This window comes from Pelophylax lessonae, assembly GCF_965119305.1.
Source record: "Pelophylax lessonae genome assembly, chromosome: 9".
NCBI classification, from domain to species: domain Eukaryota; kingdom Metazoa; phylum Chordata; class Amphibia; order Anura; family Ranidae; genus Pelophylax; species Pelophylax lessonae.
This window is the reverse complement of record NC_138776.1, coordinates 69,901,128-69,925,851: the sequence shown is the minus strand read 5'-3', so window position 1 is coordinate 69,925,851 and position 24,724 is coordinate 69,901,128. Positions and strand designations below refer to the sequence as shown.

Below are 24,724 nucleotides of genomic sequence, written 5' to 3'. Positions count from 1 at the left end.
TATATCATGAGCTACAACCTGAGGTTAAGAGGTGCGAGTTCAAGACATTTATCTAGGAGGCATGAAGTTTAACCCTGGTACTGACCGCAGCTATCCTTGCTTGCTGAATAACTCCAAACGGAAGCCTGCAAAAGTGCAGCCTAGTGTCCCCAGGTTGCCAGCCTCTCCCCTGTAGTTCTCAGAAAGTCCACAACACAATATCATGTGACAAGATGCTGCAGTTTAATTTAAAAAGCATGGTTAAGGACTGCTAAATGTGGCTGCAATGGATAAGATTCAAACACTGCTTTTAAGTCAAATTAACTGCATATTGCATGGAATGTTTTGACTTTATCATAGTGGAATGTTTTGACTTGATCATCAAGTGTTAGCCAGATTTCATTAGCAGATAACAGATTGGTTTCATCTGCTGCTTAAAATCACTATTTAATACAGAAATAAACAAAAAATGGGCCCTCTCCTAAACAGGACCAGATGGCTGGTTAGGTGAAGATGTTCTACATAGTCTCTGGGATGGTCTGCAAATTGTTGTTGAACATACTGAGGCTTCGTGGGACCCTCAACTATGGACGCTTCCATCTGAATAACAAGTAGAGCCACCTTTAGTATTTTTCTGCTAAAGAGCAAGTAAGATAACCAATTTCAGGGCCAAAATATTATGACCACAATTAATGAACTACACATCTACACAGTGGTCAACAACAAAAAGGGGCATGGTAATCTAACCCTTTTTTGTGTGTGTGTGTGTGTGTGTGGGGGGGGGGGGGGTTATGACAAATGGCTCTCCTCAAACCGGTATTGTGCTAAACCTGTAGGTATATAGGAGAACCAGAACCTGCACTTAGTAGAAAAATAGGATTGATAATAAAGTTGGCAGTGCCTCCACCCAGGACAGGGCCTCTGTGAAGGGGAGTCCCTAGCCTGGGAATATAATCAGTAAACTAATCATAGTGATTGGGAGTGATTGGGAGCAGAGGAACCAACATATAACATTAACATAAGTATACAGATGCACACAAGTATGAAAATATTAACGGTTTACATAAGAAATTGTTGATAATACAAACATCCAAAGTATAAACAGGTATTACCAGCAAAGGGCCAAGCAAGAGTCCTGGTGGAATTGTGCACATATACCTGGATATACAGTATATAGTTATAAGTAGAGATACATGCAGATGAATGTTGCAGCAAAATTTAGTTGCAGGGGCCACTGAGGATGAGGCATCTGTCTTTGTGTCAGAGACCAAAGTCAGCGGAAATGGGGAGATCCTCCAACTGTTGTCCAACCAGTCTGGAATTAAGCTTTTCCCACACAGAAACTGTGATGTGACACTGGAGAGTCACCCTTCTATTCTGCACTTTAGTCCTGGTGTGACACTGGAAAGGAGAGTCACCCGTCTATTCTGCACTTTAGTCCCTAGCCGTTTTTCATCTCTAATGCAACCAGATCTCTAACTACCAGAAGTGGCCATCAAATGCCTAACCAGGCTCTAGCCTATGCTGGTTTTTGATCCCTAAACTAAAACAAGCAATAGAATCCCAGACCAGAAGGAACAGGGTTAACTAAATAAACAGGAGCTGCATATAATCTCTATTGACATAAACATTTACCTACTAATATACTGGAAGGTGACATACATACAGTAGCACAGCCCTAGTTCTCTGGCCCTATGCATGTGAGATAATAACAATAGGATAGAGACTTGTCTGTCATTAGGATTCAGATCAAGAAGTTATGGACAGCTACAGGTAGCCAGAACACAGGAACAATTACCTATTAGTCTCAGTTTCTGGTCTGGATAAAATACTGTATTGCAGTAATGCAGTTCCTGCGTGTGGATATGTGGCATCAGCTCCTCTCTCTACTTCCTTACTGTGGGGTTTTTAAAGGCAGCCAGCTGGGGACAGGATGTGCTAATACATAAATATAGATACCCCACCCCTATGATACTGTATTAGCAGCTAACAGTAGAGGGAAGCAGATCCCTACAGTAATTTAATAATAATGTGCACCTCTATGGCTCAAGTAAGCATGACTAGCAATGCTCTTTCAGACTGTGGTGGAAGTAGAGGTACATCTGAAATCTGACATCCGGTAGGTAGGTGGTTCTCATATATTGCAAAGATCTCCCTTTCAACTCTCAGCATGAGGATCAAAGGTGGTACTCAGACATGTCAAAAGTTGCAATAGTGATACATGACTAATGCATGTTTTAAAAATGCTGACAAAGTGCATAAGGAATGGTGGACAGAAAACTATAGTTAAAAACCAAATCCATGGAGGAAAAGCCATTTAATACTTTAAGTAGGCACAAGGAAGTTGAATCAGAAAAGGCAAGGTATCTCCCACAGAAGCTGCTTACACCTCTTTTCATAGGATCATAATGAAATGTTTCTTAGTTCTTCATTCATCTCAAATTATTAAGAATACATCAGGGGTGTTGACTTTCAGTTGGCTTTCTATTAGCTGCAGTTATGAGCAAAAGCAAGAACTACTTTTGTAAAAATACCACCAATTGAGACACCAAAAGGCAGAGGTCTCATTGAAAGTGCCAGCAACAACACCTGAATAACATTTTGGTTTTCGTCAGAGCTGACCTTTAAAGAAACCATCAAACTATTGAGAACAGAGGAGTGAAAAGATGGATTCTCTGCTCTTGTTTTTATCTGCTCAATCACTACTCTGTTGACAGATGCAATGTTTGCTTGCAGCTGGATATGTTTGGATGTTTCAGGGTTCTGGGAAATGTATTTAGGCTTCACCCTTCTGGAAGTTAAACCGGTAGATGCAGACTCGGAATTTACACTGAAGTCTGGCACTTTTCTTTTGGCAGATAGTGTAAGCAAACAAAGAAGTGAGTCTAGATCAAAAGGAAAAAAAATCCAGCACCCTTAGCCTGGCCATTCTTGAATCCCTTCTGATCCTAAAAGGATACCTTCCCAGGGACCTGCCACCTAGCGTGTGAGTTTTTACTTTGGCACACAGTGATGTTTGTTTTCAGAGTGTTATAACATCTTAAGAGAGGACTCGCAGAGATTTGCAAACTGACCTTCTTGACCTATTTTACAACTGGCATGTTTTGGGCAGCTCCAGATAAGCTCACAATGGCCAGTTATTGCCAATGCTGGCAAAAGAACAATAGTACAGTGGTAAAACATATCTGTAACCTGATTTTTACAGCTCACAATGCATCCTACTTTAGAAAAGCTTGGAGTTTGAGGGTTCCATGACCTAAGGCAGGGAGGCGCTGGTAATATTTGGGTCAAATTGGGCCTTTATAGGCTTTTATAGGGGACAGCAAAGAGCTTAATCAAGCACCAGAAGTGCTAACATTTAGAATGAACCAAATGTTTTCTTTTAAAAAAGGATAGCCACAGCTTAAAAAAAATAAAATAAAATGATGTCAGACCACAGCGGCTGTAGCCACAAGCATATATCTCAAAACCTGTTGTTTTTAACTTGGATATCTGTCCATCCATGGGCAGTTTTCAGTAGGAAAATTAATTTAAAAATGCTGTTCCTCATGGCACATGCCAGGAGTGCCAGACTATCTGACAAGACATTTTTAAATGATTTGGGTTCATCTGTACAACAGTGCCTATGCTTTGCAGTCCATAAGCATTGGATGCCTAAATCTTCATGAGATCCATGGTCATTTCTAGATGTTACTCACATGGGCATTTTACATGTTTGTGCAGATATCAACACAAACAGGTACTCCACTATCCTGTATCTCCACTATCCATTATACAGGGAGCATCACCCCTGCCCCAACCCATGAGGTGAGGCGCTGTTAACCTTGTAGGAAGACCTCCAGTATCAGTGTGTGTGTGACTACATTCAAAGGAACAGTATGCACCCCATTGACAACAACGTAAGGGACAGTCTGCCTCCCACTGACACCAATATAAGGTATAAAGTATAGTTTATTGACTTAGGGGACTTTGTTCCATGAAAACCAACTATAAAGCATTCTGCCTCTCACTGACCCATAATGGCAAATCATTTATTCCTCTAACATCCAAAACCAGGACGCTTTACCTTCACTGACCACTGATGCAGAGGAATTACTCCAACTGACCACTTCTAATGGGGTCTTCTTTTCTTCCACTGCTCCCACTGACCCTGGGACATTTTGTTTCTCTCTACTCACTTACCACAGATTATTTTTCCTTCCCCTGACCATCTCCACCAGGGTTTTTTTTCCCTCTCACTGCCCACCAATGCATTCTTCATTCCCCAGAGAACCAATGTTGGGGTATTTTTTCTTTCCACTTATCAGTAATGTAAGGGACACTGAGTTTCTTGTTACTGACCACTGCACTCTACATGCTGTGCATAGTCACAACCACTATGTTGTACATTACACAGTCTTGACCTTTGCATATTCAAAGCTACATTGTACAATACATACATACATATTAAAGATCCCTGCATTATATTATATTGTGTATTACATACTCATGTGAGGCTGATGTGCTATGTGAGCTGCACAATACAATACTCCTGATCACAGTATTAATTGACTCAACAGCTGCTGATTAGTACGTTTCCAACTATTTTAATACTGCTGGCCAAAGTTGACATGCATTTTTCAGCCAGAAGCCTGTGTGACCACAGGTTTTACAGGGATAAATGGGAAAACGACAACAGCCCCTTTAAAGTTGACCCCAGATGACGTCAGACGTTGCTGACGAAACACGTTGGGCGGGACTTCTGGGGCAGGTCAGTTCTGATCATTGGAGCACAGGCAGAGCCTAAAATGATGCTTTCAGTTTCCATTTTTTTTTTTGTTGATACATGCCTAATTATTTTTACATTGATGCAAGTGTAATTTCATATATTTTATAGAAAAACTGGATATTACTACACTATGAGAAGTTCCTGTACCTTTTCCCCTTGCAAACGAGGTCTATACAGAGTTTATTAAAGGCGCAGGAGTAATATCAAGTATATGGGGAGATCCAGTCATCCATGTGTACGGGATACTATCAGCCGACTGAGAACAGATGCATATGGGAGCACCCTTCTTTGAGAAAAGAGATCAAATATTTCTGGTAAATGGAGTGTGCTTCTACTGGGAAAAGAGGAAGATCACTACTTTCCTGGGTGACACCTTTTTTTAATCACATTTGGATGCATTCATTTGCACTAAGCACTTTGTTTGGACTTTATATTAGGGACTTTTTGAACAATTGTCTATTGTTTATTTGATATCACTTTTTTTTTTTTTTTTTATCAGAGCGCAGTTTAGTTTTCATTTGCTTTAAAGCTATACTATATTACCAAAAGTACTGGGATTCCTGCTTTTACACACATGACCTTTAATGGCATACCAGTCTTAGTCCGTAAGGTTAAATATTAATTTGGCCCGTCCTTTGCAGCTATAACAGCTTCAACTCTTCTGGAAAGGCTGTCCACAAGGTTTAGGAGTGTTTCTATGGGAATGTTTCACCATTCTTCCAGAAGTGCATTTGTGAGGTCTGGCACTGATGTTGGATGAGAAGGCTTGGCTTGCAGTCTCCGCTCTAATTCATCCCAAAGGTGTTCCATCGGATTGAGATCAGGACTCTGTGCAGGCCAGTCAAGTTCCTCAAACTCACTCATCCATGTCAAAACAAGGTCCATAAAGACATGGATGAGCGAGTTTGGGGTAGAGGCACTTGATTGGACTGCACAGAGTCCTGACCTCACCCAGATAGAACCCCTTTGGGATGATTTAGAGAGGAGAATGCAAGCCAGGCCTTCTCATCCACATCAGTGCCTGACCTCACAAATGTGCTTCTGGAAGAATGGTCAAACGTTCCCATAGACACACTCCTAAACCTTGCGGACAGCCTTCCCAGAAGAGTTGAAGCTGTTATAGCTGCAAAGGGTGGGCCAACCCCATATTGAACCCTATGGACTAAGACTGGGATGCCATGAAAATGTATGTTGCTTGTAAAGGCAGGCGTCCTAATACTTTTGACAATATAGTGTGTGTATACAGTATCTCACAAAAGTGAGTACACCCCTCACATTTTTTGTAAATATTGTAATATATATTTTTATGTGACAACACTGAAGAAATGACACTTTACTACAATGTAAAGTAGTGAGTGTACAGCTTGTATAACGGTGTATAAATTTGTTGTCCCCTCAAAATAACTTGATACAGCCGTTATAGCTTCAAAGGGTGGGCCAACTCAATATTGAACCCTACAGACTAAGATTGGGATGCCAATAAAGTTCATGTGCATGCAAAGGCAGGCGTTCCAATGCTTTTGGTGATATAGTGTATGTAGCCAAGACCATTTTTTGTCATGGTGCACTATGTTCACCACACATCTTGTGTCCTTCACATGTTTCCTCCATTCTAAAGTGTTCCTCTTTCTCAAATTCCAAAGTTGAGAGGTTTGGGTAGGCAATATGTGTTTGTGGGGCGAGGAAGAACATGCATTGTAATTCTGGGTGAGCCAGCAAATTTTTTAAACACTACAATTTATTCAAGGTGGATCCTGATTGGTAGAGAAAAATGCACTCATGGGCAGGATGAGAATGCCCAGCCTGCATTTTCACACAGCTCAGCTTCTGGTGTTCCCTGAGCACCATATTACCAGCTTCAAGGGGAATTTTAATCTTGGTATAGTCTGGTTCACGTCAACTGCCAAGATGAATATTTGACTGCGGGGTATCTTTAACTGAATATGGCACAGAAATCATCATTTCTTTCTGTGAATGCTTGAGCTGTGCTAGCAAGCATACGGAAAAAAAAAGAAACCGTTTGCTAGCTAAACAACATGGCTTTTCTGCTGTCTGCTCATGAAGCCTCTGGTGATTTGAGAAACCCCTCTCTTCATGAGTGAGCTGTGCAGATAAAAACATAATCCCACTTCTGCCCATTAGGTACACCTTTTTATAACAAAGAGGTTAAAATAGCGGTTGGAATGCGGGAATAAATGACTAAAAGAAGGAACACGCTCTTAGCAATTATGATGTACCATTGCTTAAATGGCTTATCCGCAGATTACCTGACAGAAATTTTCCACCTCTTACATGTTTTTCTCTCCCAACATACCAGAAGCAGCCAAATAGCTCAGTAAATCTTCCTGTTAAAATTAGTCTTGGACAGCGGAGTGAGATATGTATGCACATAGTTTTTCCATGATATTCTCTACAGCTCCTAATGCTTTGCTGGGCCATGTTTCACCTGCTGCTTTTGTGCTCAGTCTAAGTATAGTTTTCTGCAGAGATACAGACAGCACCAGCACAAATAAAGAGATGTATAAGTAAATACTAATTATTTCTCCCTTGCAGCCACTCCAATCCCTTGTGTAACTGTCTCATGCAAGTCCCCTTCTCCATCTGCTTAGTCCTCTGAGTAATGGCCTTAGACAACAATACCAAAGTCTTATTTGTGTATGGGCTATCGGTAAGGTTTTGTACTCCCTCAGGGCCAGTCACCAGCATTGTTCCAACATAAACCTTTATAAATTTATCAGTAGCTTCCGACATGGTCTACTTGTCATTGGTTGAACTCCTGCAAAGCAAGAAACCTCTTCTTTGTGTCATTTTACGATACATACTTTATTATCTCTGTGTGTATGCGTGTGTATTTGGAGAGGGGTGCAGATTTTTAATTAAGTGATTCCTAACTCATAAAAATTAAAAGTCAGCAGCTACAAATACTGTAACTGCTGACTTTTAATAATAGGACACTTACCTGTTTAGGGATCCAGCACGGTCCTCACCCGAAACGGCCCCTAGCAGCTTCACAGCTGGTTTTCGACTGCAGATGCACGAGCCGCGCGGTGCTTTGTGAATGGTCCCACAGCCTTCTGGGACCTGTGACATGTCCCAGAAGGATTTGGGGGGGGGAGGGGGTTGGGTGAACTATCTGCTGGGATCGCCACAGCAATTCGACCGGATGTTGGAGCAGGTACCTGTCAAAACCAGGTGCTCCCTCACCCCGAAGAAATATGAAGTGCCAAAAGTTAAAGAGGAGGAGAGGGGAAAGAGGCAGATAAGCAGAACTTTTTTGGGTGAAGTTCCGCTTTAGGCTTAAAATATGATTACTGGAATAGGTATTACTTTTAAACATGCAATAATACAAGGCTGCTTACAACCTATCCTCATGTTTTCCTGGAACACAAGGTGAGCTTTAAACTGATAAGATCCCAAACACATAAGAATTTTTGCAAGTGACACAACTGGAGCATTACTTGTAATAATTAGGTCATGTAAGCATTAGAGTGCATCTAAACCCAAAAACAAAAACGTAATATATCAGAAAAAAATTCCCAAGGCTAACCATAGCCAACCAGGTAACATGGAGCTCAACCATAAACAACTGGAGCTCACCTGAAAAAAACAATACACCCTCAAAGAGGACCAGGTCCTCTAAACAGCAGCCAGAAAAACCTTGTGGCCAAAAGAAGCATCTGCAAATGCCAACACATCCACTTTATAAACATTTTGTAAAAGTGTGCACCGACGACCAGGTGGTCACCTTGCAAACCTGCGTCACTGACGTTTGATGACGCAAGCCCAGGAGACACTAAGCGCCCTAGTAGAGTGCTCCTTGACAGGGAAAGGGGGAACCTGACCCCTGATGCAATAGGCATGAACCACCATCTGTCTGATCTATCTGGAAATGGTCGCAGAAGAAACGGAGAACCCTTTACGAGGTCTGTCCGTGAGCAAAAATAGAGAGTTTGAGTTACTAAAAGACTTGTAGCTGCCAGGTACACCCTAATTGCCCTGACCACATCCAAGGCATGCAAGGTAAATTATTTCGGATGTTTAGCCTGGGACACAGGGAAGGCAACACAATGGCTTCATTCAAATGACAGTCAGAGACCACCATAGGAAGGAATGATGGACAGGGGCGAAGCACCACCTTATGCTTGTGAATCAACAATAAGGTGAACAACAGGATAACACCGCCAGTTCCAACACCCTGCGTGCAGAGGTGATAACCACCAAAAAAGGCCACGTTCTGGGCAGCACAAGCAGGGAAACCTCTTGGATATCTCCAAAGGGAGGCTTCTGTAGAGCTGAAAGCACCACATTCAGATCCCAGGGCGACAATGGTGCCGGCACTGAAGGAACCAAATGTCAAGCACCCTGAAGAAAGGCACGCACCAGGGAGTGTGAGGCCTAAGGTCATTGGAAAAAGACTGCCAAAGCCGATACCTGGCCCTTGATGGTACTCAAGGCCATTTTCTGTTCAACCCCCCATTAAAGGAAGGTTAAGATCCGATCCACTGAGAAGGAGCGAGGATGCATCCCAAGAGACTCACATCATGCAATGTACGTCTTCCATGTACGAAGGTAGATCATCCTAGAAGTAGATTCCCTAGCTTTCAACAGCGTAGGAATCACCGACTTAGACAAATCTCCATCCTTCAGCACCTAGCGTTAGCCATCAAAGCCAGCAACTGTAAAGCAGGATAGAAGATTGGTCCTTGGGACAGCAGATCCTCCCTGAGAGGAAGCCCCCAAGGAGCATGGGCGACTAGCCGTACCTGATCGGCATACTAAGACCAGTGAGGTCAGTCTGGATGGAATCCCTTCTGCATTGAACCTGCACATGAGTCATGACAGAAATTTGAGAGGGCTGGAACTAATCGATCAGCCCACCTTAGTATGCCGGCTACTTACCGAGCCGCCACTACTTGTGCCCCCTTGGTGATTGACATAGACCATGGCCATGGCATTGTCCAAATTAATTTGTACCGCACACCCATGAAGACAAATTGTCCATAGAGCCACACAATGGCTGATCGCTCGAAGTTCCAGAACATTAATTGGCAGTCTGGACTCTACCAGAGTCCAGACCCCCTGAACACATCTGTGCTGAAGATGCCTCCCCACCCGTAAAGGCTGGCATCCGTGGTGACAACCGTCCAGTACAGGGGGGACAAAGGATTTCCATTGTCAAAGTGCCATAGAACGAAGCCACCTCTAGAGATTGTGGATCTTTGTCCCATTTCACCAAAATCTCTTTAGCAGAGATTGTGGAACTGTGCAAACAGAACGTCTCAAGGGTGGACACCATCAGGCCCAGCACCAGCAAGCAAGCCCGGAGGGATGACCGTCTGCTAAACAACAGAAGCTGAATTGCCTCCTGCAATGTCTGGAGTTTTTCCCAAGGAAGAAACACTCTGGCTGAGGCCGAGAACAGAGTCAGACCCAGATAGTCCAGTTTTTATGGACAGAACCAAAGCAGACTCCTGAAGGTTCAGAATCCAACCCAACTCCCTCAGAGTTCACGAGCAATCTCCAGTTGTCCATCAGAGCAATCAGAGACTGTGCTCGCAGAAGATGATTGTTCAGGTACCCCAGTACCGTGATCCCCCTCTGACTCAAACAATGCCAGCACCGGGACCAACACTTTTGGAAGACCCGAGGATCGAAGGCGAGACCAAAGGTCCATGCCACAAACCGATAATGCTCCTCGCCCACGGCAAAATGGAGAAAGCGTTGGTGACCGGCACATATTGGAATGTTAAGGTAGGTGGCCTTGATGTCGATAGAAGCGAGAAGAAATCCCCCTGATCTAGGGATGCCACTACTGCGTGAATGGACTCCACGCAGAACTTCTGTACTCACACCAGCATTTTAGCGTCTTGAGGTCCAGAATTGGATGTACCTTGCCTTTCTTCCTGTGAACTGTAAAAGAGGTTTGAGTAAAAACCCCTGAAATGTTCCGAAATCGGAACCGGCCCTTGAAGGCACAAGTCTTGCACTAACCAAAAGAGACCCGTAAGTGATCTGGGGACAAGTGCAAGTTGGAAGGGAAGAACCTTTCCGGAGGATAAGATCGAACTCGATCTCGGAGCCTGACCAAATAATTTCGTGGACCCACGTGTCCTATACCAGGGAGGTCCATAGATCCGGAAACCAGCGAATATGTCTCCCCACCCCAGATACGGGAGAGGGTGCCCCCTCATGCAGAGGCAGCCTTGTCCACAGGTCTGGAAGAGCCAAATCGTGGCCTGCTAGACCAGGTCCTCTTGTAACCTCCGGTGGAGGCCCTGACTTTTGATCCCTTGTCTTGAGACCCTGAGGGACGAAAACTCCTCTTCTGAGCAGAGGAGAATAGCCCATGTCTACAACGGGGCTCCTTGCCCTTGGTAGCCTCTGGAAGAAGAGTACTCTTCCCCCCTAAGGGACCCTTAACGGTGTCATCCAAGGAAACTAGAAACAGGCAATCCCCTGCAAGGGGGAGATCAAATAAAGCCTTCTTAGAAGTCTGGTCCACAGACCAGTATTTCAGCCAGATAATATGCCGCAGGACCACTGCTGATACAGACAGCCTATAAATCAAAGGAGCAGCATTCAAGAGGCATCACAGATAAACTGTATCCCCTGGACCAACTGATCCGCCAGCTCTGCAAAGACAGGGGAAAGCTGTTTTCCCTCCAGGTCCCAGTGTAAAAGTTTAGCCAAGTCAGATCAGAGCTTGCGACACCAGCGCAATAGTAATTACCGGCCTAAGTGCAAACCAGTCACAGAGAATATATGGCGGGCCAGAGCCTCCGCTCTCCTATCAGCTGGATATTTAAAGGCTGGGGACTCCTCAACCGGAATGAAGGTAGCTTTATGTACCTGGAAACCAGAGAGTCCACTACAGGTGGGATCATCCACCTTTAACACAGTTAACCCTCATAAGGAAACCACAAGCAAAAAGCGCTTAGGAACCACTGCGTTTTGGACAACCCCGCTGTTTTGTAACAATTTTGTCAAAGTAAGTGAAAAAAGGAACACACTTGGCGCTTTGGAGGGCCTGTGGGTGCCAAAGGGGACCGGCCCTCTTATGCAGCATCAGCCGCAACCTCCATTTTTAAAGTTTCATGCACTGACTCAAACAGTGCATCTACCAGCGCCTTTTCATGCACGCTAGAGAAGCAGAGGAATCATCCTCAATATCTGAGCACTCAGGGTGCATGGTTGCAGACCCAATGGGGGCGCTATATTCTAAGCTACCCTGAAAATCAGGGAAGGCCGCCAACTGCGATCCCGACCCAGGGTCCACGTATGGACCCCCACAAAAAAATCAAGGGGATCACCCTCCAAGCCCTCTATAGAGGGCATAATAGGAAATTGCGCCCTTAAAAGGGGGCTGCCCGCTGTGACGCGGACACGCAGGCGGGGTACCCTGATGGTCCCGCAGCACTAAAAGGGGCAAGTGCCCCACACAATAATGGTGGTAAGGTTGTCATTAATGAAGCGCCCCCACAGCACCACCCCTTCCAAGGGAGGCGCCAAGCTGACCATATGGCAGGCCGCAAGTAGCAGTCTAAATTTTTGTGGAGGCCTAGCTGCAAGTGCACTGATGCCAGCCCGGCAGATGCCCAAAAGAAGAGTGGGGGCTTCATCTAAACACACTGGGGCCGCCCACCAACGGAGGCGCCCGACTCGGCCGCAGCCTAACTTTTTGTGGGTGCCCAGCCACTTGGATGCGAGCCCCAGTGGAGCAGATCACCAAGGGGCAGCAGAGGGGTAGGGGGGATGCCAAAACAGGACACAGTGACCACCAAAATTTTAAAGGGGCTGGGTGGAAGTAGGGTAACCCGGGGACCCACCATCCCAGGGAGGGGCCCATGTGCACCCAAAAACCCTCCATGAGTATGGGGGGCAGCTACTTACCATACCAGGAACAGGGTGGGCACCGCTCTGGACAGACTATCGTTCCATCGTAATGTGGGTGCTGACGGCCAAGAGAAATGCTGCGACTTAGGCTGAGGCCAGGTCATATGTGCCCTCGCAAGACATTTAACTTGCAGGCCAGCCCCCGTCCAGTGGGGCTATGTCGCAGCTGACCTAGCGCGGGGCTGCGGTCTACAAGCGCTCACTGGCCAGGCTGGGGGGAACCTCTGGATCTAGATTATCCAGTCCGTCACCCAGTCTGGCAATTGATTGTAGATTCTCAAAGGAACAAAATAACAAAGATAGGAAAATATTCTATTCAAAGAGAAAAAATCGCCAGTGCCTATAGCTGAAAGTGGGTGTATACTGTCGGGACTGCCAATAGGCGTAGTCAAGTCTTTTCCTATCTAGTGTCCTACTCCTGTAGGGGCAGTATAACCCAATAGTTAAGAAGAATCAGGAGCTGTGTCCGTCAATGAACGAAAGAGAAATAATTTGACCATATGAATAGAATATTATAGACTTTGACAAAATATTGTAAAATATGTGACATTTATTTTTCTTTAGAATAAAGGAAAGGAAGTATTGACTGCCCAGTTCCACTAAACAACATCAACCAAGTCATACAGAGGATCAAGGCAGGCACCAAAGAATGTGAGAGCCTCAGTGTCAACCATTATTAAATGTATAAGTACATGTCTGTCTTACAGCCCATTCAGACTGGCGCGACACGACTTTGTGGGGCGACCTGTGAAGTCGCGTTGCACAGCGTGCACCGCGACTTCGGCGCGACTTGCACGGACTTCATATAATTGAAGTCAATGCATGTCGCCCCAAAGAAGTACAGGACCCTTTTTCTAAGTCGGAGCGACTTGTGTCGCTCCTATTAGAACGGGTCCTGTACTACTCAATGGCAAGCGACCGACCGCGACTTGTCAGGTGACCAAGTTGCCTGACAAGTCGCGCTAGTCTGAATGGACTCTTAAAGTCATGTGCGGCCACCTAAAAACTACCTATTTGCTTTAATGGGATTACATGTCTAAGGATGGTTTTCCCAGGCTGAATGTGCATTGAAAGGATGGTACACATGTGCCAAATATCAGCCGGTTAAACAGAAACCAGCCGACATTCAGTCAGTGTGTACTGCAGCCTGTTTGGCTGTCTGTTTCTGTCAAACAGGCATGCTGGAAAACCAGCAGCTGACCAGCATCAGATCATCGCTCACAGCCAATGGCAGTAAGCGCTGACCAGTATGTTCTGGCAGGGATCAGTTCCCCTGTCAGAACACAATAGCTCAGCAGGGGGTTCACTGTACTAACATTGCACAGTTAGTACACCAACCTCCTCAGTCAGCAGGCTGAACGAAAAAAAAAAAATAACTGCATGTCTGTACCAGTCTTTACTGTGTAAAGAAAAACACTGATTTAAAAAAAAAAAAAAATAATGATTCTGATTATAAGTTATCTCCATCTTTGCAGATTGTGAATTCGGGGTTCCAGGCACTCATTAGGTAGTGAGGACAAGGAAAAGGGTGACCAGACCCAGAGCTTATAGCTTTAAAAACAAGTTTTCAGTGGCAGGTTGGGAGTTTCTATCTGACAAGGATAGAAACTGATACTATTACACATTGCTCAAGTAGCTATCAACACTTGTAAATGCTAGGTTGGGCACTGCCACCCTTAGAGCAAACCTGTGGGCAAATAAAATGCATAAAACAGTCACTTACGCCACATAGCAGGCAGTCCCACTTTTTGTAGAGTGACTTAAAAGACGTGAACAGTTGAGAAAAGTGAAAAAATAGTGCTGAACCTGTACAGTTAGCTCACTGGCATTGCTATCCTAAAGTATTGTCGTTGATGTAAATGATCAGATTCTTGGGCAGACAGCTTCTCCACACAAGAGGAGCTCCAAGGTCCCCTTGGCTTGCAGGGTAAGGTAACAAAAATTGAAACTGAAGTGCCACACCACTGCTAAGAGGTCCAGATACAACTTTATATATACTGTATATATATATATATATATATATATATATATATACACAGTGCCTTGCGAAAGTATTCGGCCCCCTTGAACTTGGCAACCTTTTGCCACATTTCAGGCTTCAAACATAAAGATATAAAACTGTAATTTTTTGTGAAGAATCAACAACAAGTGAGACACAATCATGAAGTGGAACGAAATTTATTGGATATTTCAAACTTTGTTAAATAAAAAACTGAAAAATTGGGCGTGCAAAATCCTTCGGCCCCTTTACTTTCAGTGCAGCAAACTCTTTTCAGAAGTTCAGTGAGGATCTCTGAATGATCCAATGTTGACCTAAATGACTAATGATGATAAATAGAATCCACCTGTGTGTAATCAAGTCTCCGTATAAATGCACCTGCACTGTGATAGTCTCAGAGGTCCGTTTAAAGCAGAGAGAGCATCATGAAGAACAAGGAACACACCAGGTAGGTCCGAGATACTGTTGTGGAGAAGTTTAAAGCCGGATTTGGATACAAAAAGATTTCCCAAGCTTGAAACATCCCAGGGAGCACTGTGCAAGCGATAATATTGAAATGGAAGGAGTATCAGACCACTGCAAATCTACGAAGACCTGGCCGTCCCTCTAAACTTTCAGCTCATACAAGGAGAAGACTGATCAGAGATGCAGCCAAGAGGCCCATGATCACTCTGGATGAACTGCAGAGATCTACAGCTGAGGTTGGACAAATACAAAAGTACTGCACAAATCTGGCCTTTCTGGAAGAGTGGCAAGAAGAAAGCCATTTCTTAAAGATGTCCATAAAAAGTGTAATTTAAAATTTGCTACAAGCCACCTGGGAGACACACCAAACATGTGGAAGAAGGTGTTCTGGTCAGATGAAACCAAAATCAAACTTTTTGGCAACAATGCAAAACGTTATGTTTGGCGTAAAAGCAACACAGCTCATCACCCTGAACACACCATCCCCACTGTCAAACATGGTGGTGGCAGCATCATGGTTTTGCCTGCTTTTCTTCAGCAGGGACAGGGAAGATGGTTAAAATTGATGGGAAGATGATTGGAGCCAAATACAGGACCATTCTGGAAGAAAACCTGATGGAGTCTGCAAAAGACCTGAGACTGGGATGGAGATTTGTCTTCCAACAAGACAATAATCCAAAACATAAAGCAAAATCTACACTGGAATGGTTCACAAATAAACATATCCAGGTGTTAGAATGGCCAAGTCAAGTTCAGACCTGAATCCAATTGAGAATCTGTGGAAAGAACTGAAAACTGCTGTTCAGAAACACTCTCCATCCAACCTCACTGAGCTCGAGCTGTTTTGGAAGGAGGAATGGGCAAAAATTTCAGTCTCTCGATGTGCAAAACTGATAGAAACATACCCCAAGCGACTTACAGCTGTAATCGCAGCAAAAGGTGGCGCTACAAAGTATTAACTTAAGGGGGCTGAATAATTTTGCACGCACAATTTTTCAGTTTTTGTATTTGTTAAAAAAGTTTGAAATATCCAATAAATTTTGTTCCACTTCATGATTGTGTCCCACTTGTATTTGATTCTTCACAAAAATTACAGTTTTATATCTTTATGTTTGAAGCCTGAAATGTGGCAAAGGGTCGAAAAGTTCAAGGGGGCCGAATACTTTCGCAAGGCACTGTATATAGATATATATATATATATATATATATATATATATCTATATACAGTATACAGTAAGTGAAAATGTCCAAATTGGGCCCAAAGTGTCATTATTTTGTGTGGCCATCATTATTTTCCAGCACTGCCTTAACCCTCTTCCACTCCTCCATGATGACATCATGGAGCTGGTGGATGTTAGAGACCTTGCGCTCCTCCACCTTCCATTTGAGGATGCCCCACATATGCTCAGTAGGGTTTAGGTCCGGAGACATGCTTGGCCAGTCCATCACCTTTACCCTCAGCTTCTTTAGCAAGGTAGTGGTGGTCTTGGAGGTGGGTTGGAGGTCATTATCATGTTGGAATACTGCAATGCGGCCCAGTCTGCAAAGGGAAAGGATCATGCTCTGCTTCAGTATGTCACAGTACATATTAGCATTCATGGTTCCCTCAATGAATTGTAGCTCCCCAACACTCATGCAGCCCCAGACCATGATACTCCCACCACCATGCTTGACTGTAGGCAAGACACACTCGTCTTTGTATGCCACTCTCACTACTTTACATTGTAGTAAAGTGTCATTTCTTCAGTGTTGTCACATAAAAATATATATTACAATATTTACAAAAAATGTGAGGGGTGTACTCACTTTTGTGAGATACTGTATACACACACACACAGACACACACACACAGACACACACACACACTATATTGTCAAAAGTATTGGGACACCTGCCTTTACAAGCAACATAAATTTTCATGGCATCCCAGTCTTAGTCCATAGGGTTCAATATGGAGTTGGCCCACCCTTTGCAGCTATAACAGCTTCAACTCTTCTGGGAAGGCTGTCCACAAGGATTAGGAGTGTGTCTATGGGAATGCTAGGCCATTATTCCAGAAGCAAATTTGAGAGGTCAGGCACTGATTTTGGACGAGAAGATCTGCCTTGCAGTCTCCGCTCTAATTCATTCCAAAGGTGTTCTATCGGGTTGAGGTCAGGACTCTGTGCAGGCCAGTCAATTTTCTCCACCCCAAACTCGCTTATCCATGTCTTTATGGACCTTGCTTTGTGCACTGGTCCAAATCATTTTGTGGAGGGGGGATTATGTTGTGGGATTGTTTTTCAGGGGTTGGGCTTGACCCATTGAAGGGAACTCTTAAGGCGTCAGCATACCAAGACATACCAAGTGATTTTGGACAATTTCATGCTCCCAACTTTGTGGGAACAGTTTGGGGATGGCCCCTGGTTTTCTTCGAACATGACTGCGCACCAGTGCACAAAGCAAAGTCCGTAAAGACATGTTGGGGTGGAGGAACTTAATTTGCCTGACATCAACCCAATAGAACACCTTTGGGATGAATTAGAGTGGAGACTGTGAGCCAGGTCTTCTCGTCCAACATCAGTGCCTGACCTCACAAATGTGCTCAAACATTCCCATAGACACACTCCTAAACCTAGTGGGCAGTCTTCCCAGAAGAGTTGCAGCTGTTATAGCTGCAAAGGGTGGGCCAACCTAATATTGAACTCTATGGACTAGGACAGGGATGCCTTTAAAGTTCATATGCGTGTAAAGGCAGGCGTCCCAATACTTTTGAAAACATAGTGTGTGTGTGTATATATATATATATATATATATATATATATATATATATATACACACACACTACTTTGCATTCTTTCCTTATCACGATCCTTGGTCGCAAGAAAATACTGATATGACTTCTGTGAAATTTAATGCTGTTTGAGCAGTTCCTTCTAAAGTTATAAAATAGAATTCTGCACTCCATTCTCCAGAGTCTCAGGGTTCCTGAATACAATGAACTAAAAGCACATAAGGCCCTGCTAGCACTAGTGAGGTTGATCAGGTCACTGACCCACATATGGGCCCAGTCAGCTGTGAAAGTGGCATATGCCATTGGTAAAAGTTGTGACATCCCATAATGCACTGCAGACAAATAGGCTACGCTTGTAATAACTGACCAATATCATCAGGAGGTAATTGTTTTACTACAATTCTGTTCCAACCAAGAATCTGGAATCTATTTTTTTTTTCTTTTTCTCTCCAGTAGAATCTTTGGCTATGGCTGAAGTAAGAAGGAGCATTGTGTTAACATAACATCCTTTTTATTTAAAGGAATCAGGAAGCCTACTTAGGCTAAAAACATGATTTCACTCTCATGAATATAAATGCCTTGACAATCTCGGTCTAGATCTCCGTGCTGTGGAACCTAATCCCACACCTCCCATTGCCAGGAAGTATTGTAGTATCAACCTTTTAGAAATGAATAGCTTGTCTCAGAGAGGAGAAGAGCAATTATGATAAACTCGCCATGTGTAGCTCAGCTGTATTAACAAGAAGGAAAGTCTGTAAAAGGTAAAAAAAAAATAATAATAATAATGTAACTCATTTCAGGGGCAGGTCACTTACCCAGAGCCCTAACCACTATAAAAGTCGATGGAAGGAAAACACTGGTCAGCTGTTTGGGGAAGAAAAAGCTTTCTCTGGGAGGGGAAAGAACAGTGAGGAGAGAAATGTTTCACTAATGAAAACCAACTGACACCTACAATATTCATTTCAAACATGGACATTTTAGGTAATGAAACATTCGGTGTCAATCACTCAGACACTTTTAGAAATACATTTTGAAATGAAGCCACGTGAATCACAGCTATTGAATCCATGGTATTTACAGAGGGTTAGCAATAAACCCTCCTAAATCCTCACATCTATGGGATGTAGCAGCAACAGGCTAGTCTCTTGGACAAGTGTAAGTTTCAAAAAGGCCTCTAAAGCCAAAATGTTACAGGATGTCTCATGGATGAGTACAGCAACATTTGTATGGTCAATTTAAAGGAGTCCTCCACTATTAGTAGAAAATCAATCTGCTTCTGGACGGTTGATCAGCAGGGGTTGCTCTGCACATCTATTCTCTATCTCTTTCTTAGAACATAGCTCCAAGGCTACAGGTAAACAGACAACTGCTCAGCTTGTTTTTTTCTGAACAAGTGTGTAAAAGCCATTTCAGTTAAAGGTTTTCCCAGGCTGAATGTGCATTGCATTGAGACCAAAACATGGCTGAGCTTTTAATCGTTTTTGAGAAGAATCTTTTTAGTATAAGGCTAAACTGGTAAAACTTTAGCTTAGATGACTAATTGCCCAAATTTTCTCTGAAGACAGCAATCAACTTTACCTATACAAAGCATCAGTAACACTCGAATATGCAGTTCAGTCTTGGGCACCAATTCACAAAAAAAAAGAATATTGTAGAACAAAGAATAGTGCAGATAAGGTCAGATACATTAATTAAGGGCATGGGTGACCTATAAGGAGAGAATAGCTAAACTGAATTTAGTCACCTTTGAGAGGCAATCAAGAGGGATGCAATTCCTCCCACTTTGGGGTCACTACAAGAGAGGGAACTCTTGGTCAATGGAAGAACAGAGGTTTAACATTCACATACAGAAACAGTCCTTTACTATCAAAGCTGTGAAAATATGCAATAGTCTTTTACACACATTAATGGTAGAACTGCATAAAGACAGTGCTGAAAGGGGAATAATCATTTTATCGGTTTTACCCACCCCCCTCTATTCATTCCTGCCTGCATTTTTGTACTCTGGAAAACATATCTAGGGAGGAGTTAGACAGTATATGAGATAAGGATATTTGTTAACAAGATAGGTTATAACATTTTGTACTAACCATTGTGGATACTAATATTTAAACTCATGCCCTGATGAAGAAGATGCTGTTCTGTGAAATGCGTTGGTATTTAACACCAGCTCTTTCAGCCAATACCGTATAATGAAAATAAATTGACTGCAAATGCATTTTAGCAATCAAAATTGAAAATTAAAGTGAATGTAAATGATCACCTTGTACAACAAACCATTCAGTTTTAAAATAAAAGAAAGGCAAAACATTTTTGTATAGATATATAAAAAAAAACACTATAAATAAATGTTTCACCTTTTTATAAGTGATCACATTCCCTCTGTTCTTAGCTGCATAATAGCTTGGGGGGGGAGGGGGGGAGAAGCTGCAGTACACAGAGTTTCCCAGTCAGTGAATGGCTGTGTGTGTGTGTGTGGGGGGGGGGGGGTGCCTGGACATGTCTGATCATTGGAGGATAGCAGGCTGAATTCCCAGCATAGCTGAGAGCGGACCACGATGTTTTCTCCTGCTTAGTGTGGTCAGTTTGTAATAGGAAAGCAGAGGGTCTGACAGGAACACTGGGGATTTCACACAAAGAAAGCAGTACAAAGAGAACAGGATACCATCTAACACAAGTACATGGTATAGCAGGCACATATCATGAATGTGAAACTTTGGGGCAGCAAATGCTTCAAGTCTTCAGCTGTGCGCATTGAATACATCCTTACTACTTTTATCTTTAGTCCAGGTTTTCCTGTGCTGTATTGCACCTCTCCACCCAGATCTCATTTGTCAAAAATGTTGTGTTTCTGCTTCTAAATGCTGGAAAACAACAGGCTAACTGTGCAGATTCAAGCATGAAGCTTCGAAGTTTAAACATGGCTGTTGATACAGGAAGCAGGGAAAGTTTCACAGCTAAGGCCCCAGAGGCATTCAACTGGCCTTCTAGTAACTCTGTAAGATGGTCTGTGAAAATGTGGTTGTAAGGGATTACAAAAAGCTCAGATTAATGTAAAGTATTTAGGCTACGTTCACATCTTGGCGTTGCTATTACAGGCGTTTTTATGGGCGTTTTTGCAGGCTTTTTACAGGCGTTTTTACAGGCGTTTTTTGTTCAGGCGTTTTTAGATTGAATAGAGACCAATGAAAAACGCCTGTAATCTGTCCAAAAAGAAGCTCGTGTACTTTTTTGAGCGTTGGGCGTTTTGCTCACGGCATCAAAACGCTTAGATGTGAACAGGGGCCATTGAAATGAATAGGATTTGTCTTGTTGGGCGTTTTGAGAGCTGATTCTAGAGCAGAAAAACGCCCCCAAAACGCCTACATGTGAACATAGCCTTAGAGTTCCAGTATTTACTTGATACCTTTCATAGCTTGCTGACTGCTTTCACATGTTGTATGAAACTGGTCTTTAAAATTGGTAGCTGTCTTTATCTTTACAGCAATACTTTTTGTCCTATTCAGTTGCATCTTGCATGCACGTAGCACCTTGATGGGCATGTTTATTGGCATTATTTTAAATGAATACCTGCGGTGTTCATTGGTACCCAAGGCTATAATGATCATTGGCTGAATAAGGACCGAGGGGCACCTTACTTCCTGGTGAAGACTGGGAAAAATACACTAGAGACAGAAATATAGGGAGTTTCTCATCTCATCCAGGGCATACCACTGTTCTAAAACACATTAAAAAAACGTAGTTAACCACCTCAGCTCTTCAGGTCTTACCCCCTTAATGACCAGGCCATTTTTTGCGGTTTGGCACTGCGTTACTTTAACTAACAATTGCGCGGTCATGCGATGCTGTACCCAAATACAATTGATGTCCTTTTTTTCCCACAAAAAGAGCTTTCTTTTGGTGGTATTTGATCACCTCTGCGGGTTTTAGATTTTGCGCTATAAACGAAGTGCGACAATTTTGAAAAAAACACAATATTTTTTATTTTCTGCTATAAAACATTCCCAATAAAAAAAATGTAAAAAATCAATTTTTTTATCAGTTTTGGCTAATTTGTATTCTGCTACATATTTTTGGTAAAAAAAAAAAAATCACAAAAAGCGTGTTAATCGGTTTGCGCAAAAGTTATAGCATTTACAAACTACAGGATAGAAATTTGGACTTTTTATTTATTTTTTTGTTTTTATTAGTAATGGCGGCGATCAACGATTTTTAGTGGGACTTCGACATTGCGGCGGACAGATCGGACCCCTAACTGACATTTTTGACACATTCTGAGGACCAATGACATTAACCACTTAAGCCCCGGAAGATTTTACTCCCTTCCTGACCAGGGGGTTTTTGCGATTTTTTACTGCGTGACTTTAACGGACAATTGCACGGTCGTGCAACGCTGTACCTAAACAAATTTCACGTCCTTTTATTCCCACAAACAGAGCTTTCTTTTGGTGGTATTTGATCACCTGTGCAATTTTTTGATCATGCGCTATAAACAAAAAAAACGGAAAATTTATATCAAATACTTACCGTAATTTTCCTTTCCTGATGGACTCCATGGCAGCATACGTATCGGGTTTGGCCCCGCCTCCAAACCTACCCATAGGACCTCACTCCCATAAATCTTTGCTCCTGTTCAGCACACGTGTTCTGTAACTATCCTCCACAGAAATCCGGGAGGGAACTCCTGCTGCCATGGAGTCCATCAGGAAAGGAAAATTACGGTAAGTATTTGATATAAATTTTCCGTTTTCCTGACAGACTCCATGGCAGCATACGTATCGGGAAATAACTCGCCGTACACACAGGGTGGGCAGGTGCTGAACAGAAAAGTTTTAATGCATTTTGTCAAACAGACAGGACTTGCAAACCAAAATTCACAGAAGAAAGAGCCGCTGGCTCAACACAGTAATGGGATAAGAAAGTGTTAATAGAGGACCACGATGCTGCTCTGCAAATGACTTCAGGAGCCACATGTCTGGATACTGCCCAGGAGGTAGAGATGCTCCGCGTCGAATGAGCTGTAACTACTGCTGGAGGGGTCAAGCCCTTAGCCCTATAAGCCCACTGGATGGTCTGGATGATCCAAGAGGAAATGGATCTCGTCGAGGCTCTTGAACCTTTGTTTTTTCCATAAAAGGTAACGAAAAGATGTTCTGATTTTCTGAAAGAGGAAGTGGCATTTAAATATCTCTTAATACACTCTCCAACATCCAGCGGATGAACCGAAGATTCTTCCTCTTCCTGTCTAAAGGTTGGTAATACTGTTTCTATGTTTTCATGGAAGACAGAGGTCCTTTTTGGTCTCGCATCCAGCATGGGGATGAGCACCACTCTGTCAGGAAAAAAGGTTAAGAAAGGCTCTTGTGTCCCAAAGGACCCAATTTCCGACACTCTTTTTGCTGAGGTTATAGCCACCAGAAACACTGTTATCAGTGTAAGCTCTCTTATGGTCAAAGAATCAAACATGTCTTGAATTTGACTCGCCAGGAAATCCAGAACTAGTGGCAGATCCCACTTGGGAAACCTGGGTTTTCTCTGAGGTCTGATTCTCACTGCCCCTTGGAAGAACTGACGAATTAGGGCATGAGTGGCCCAGGAGATCCCTGTAAAAGCAGAAATAGCCGAGACCTGGACTCTGAGCGAACTCACTGATAGAGGCAAATCCAGTCCTGATTGGAGAAAGCTCAATACATCCTGGATCTTAATTGAAGATTGAGGATCAGGCCTTGTATTCAGTTGTGCAGAAAATTTTTCCCAGATTCTCTGATACACCCTGTTCGTTGAGCTTCTTCTAGCACTAAGTAGTGTCGAGATTGCCGTTTCTGGACAGCCTAAAGCCTGTAACCTCCTCCTCTCAACATCCAGACCTTGAGATGTAAACGGTCTGGGCATGGATGGAGTACAGACCCCTGGGACAACAGGTCCGGTCTGAAGGGTAGCGGGATTGGATCTTGGACACTGAGTAGCGTCAGAAGGGGAAACCATGGCCTGTTCGGCCAGAAGGGAATCACCGCCACTACCTCCACTGGCTCCGACCTGAGTCTCCGAAGGAACTGCAACACAATCGGAATTGGTGGGAAGGCGTATGCCCTGTGGAATCTCCACTGATCCGAGAGTGCATCTATCCCTGATGCTTGTGGATCTCTGAATCTTGAGTAGTACTTCGGCAGTTTGTGATTGCAGGGGGAGGCGAAGAGATCTACCTCTGGAGAAAACCCCAATGTTAGGATCCAGTCGAACGTTTCCTTGTGAAGGGACCACTCGTTGTTGTCCAGATCCACTCTGGACAAGAAGTCTGCTTTGACATTCTGGACTCCTGGAACATAAACCGCTGAAAGATTCGAGAGATTTTTCTGTGCCCAGGACATAATCGGCTCCACTTCCCTCAATAGGGACCAGCTGCGTGTACCCCCTTGTTTCCTGATGTATGCCACTGCTGAGGTGTTGTCCAGGCGCAGCATGACAGGTTGGTCTTTTGTCAGGTGAGCAAATGCTCGAAGAGCTTGGAATGCTGCTCGGAGTTCTAGTATGTTGGATACTATTCCTCGAGTGGAAAACTCCCACCTGCCCTGTGCCACCTCCGACAGACAGTGGGCACCCCAGCCTATGTTGCTGGCGTCCGAGGTAACCACTACCCACGGAGCTGGTTTCAGAGAGTGGCAGTTCAGCAGGTGGTCTCTGCATAGCCACCAAGGAAGACTCGCTCTCATTGAAGGGGTTAGGAAGATGCGTTGATCCAGATGCCACGTATCCCATTGCTGAAGGAATCCCTTCTGAAAGGGTCTCATCCTCCACAGGGCCCACTTCACCATGGGGACTACTGCGACCATAGTCCCGATCACCTTCA

At 43.6% G+C, this 24,724-nt stretch overlaps 1 protein-coding gene across 1 annotated transcript in view; it reads right to left on the bottom strand.

The window, feature by feature from the left end:
* MGMT (O-6-methylguanine-DNA methyltransferase) overlaps positions 1-24,724 on the bottom strand; it is a gene marked incomplete at its 5' end in the record, with an annotated part of 236,189 nt that overhangs the window by 97,684 nt on the left and 113,781 nt on the right. The window lies entirely within an intron of this gene.